Here is a 433-nt window from a genome sequence, read left to right as displayed (position 1 = left end):
TTCTAACTTTAAAAAAAAAAAAATGTATATATATATATAGATTTAAAGCTCCTGAATTCTTTACTTCAGACATTCTTTACGACTTCAGAGTACTTTTTCTTAAATAAGTGAACCTGCCATACCAAACAGGACAACAGGGAGATGCCAAAAGACCACTCACTAAACCCGTCCCTTTGAACTGGACTGACTGAATATCTACTGTTTGTATCCATTAAACAAATAAACATACAAATGAAAAATACAGCACTAAATCTGTTGAAATACATCGGGATCAGAGCCCCGAGAGCATGCATAGTTTGTGAATCAATAATGCATACCTAATGTACGACTATAAATAATTAATCAGAAACAGTCTAAATGTTATTTGTGTATTTTACTTTCATTTTATTAGAAGTAGGCCAACAGCGCCCCCTATGGAATTAAAACTCGTTAC

General features: G+C 33.0%; 1 protein-coding gene across 2 annotated transcripts in view; it reads right to left on the bottom strand.

Annotated features, from left to right (window-relative positions):
- Nucleotides 1–433, bottom strand: part of LOC107711902 (probable bifunctional methylenetetrahydrofolate dehydrogenase/cyclohydrolase 2) — a 17,070-nt gene that overhangs the window by 9,651 nt on the left and 6,986 nt on the right. The gene's annotated exons all lie outside the window — the stretch shown is intronic.

Source organism: Sinocyclocheilus rhinocerous, unplaced genomic scaffold (genome assembly GCF_001515625.1).
Source record: "Sinocyclocheilus rhinocerous isolate Xijiao unplaced genomic scaffold, SAMN03320098_v1.1 scaffold988, whole genome shotgun sequence".
Taxonomy (NCBI): Eukaryota; Metazoa; Chordata; class Actinopteri; order Cypriniformes; family Cyprinidae; genus Sinocyclocheilus; species Sinocyclocheilus rhinocerous.
This window is presented reverse-complemented; position numbering and strand designations above follow the sequence as displayed.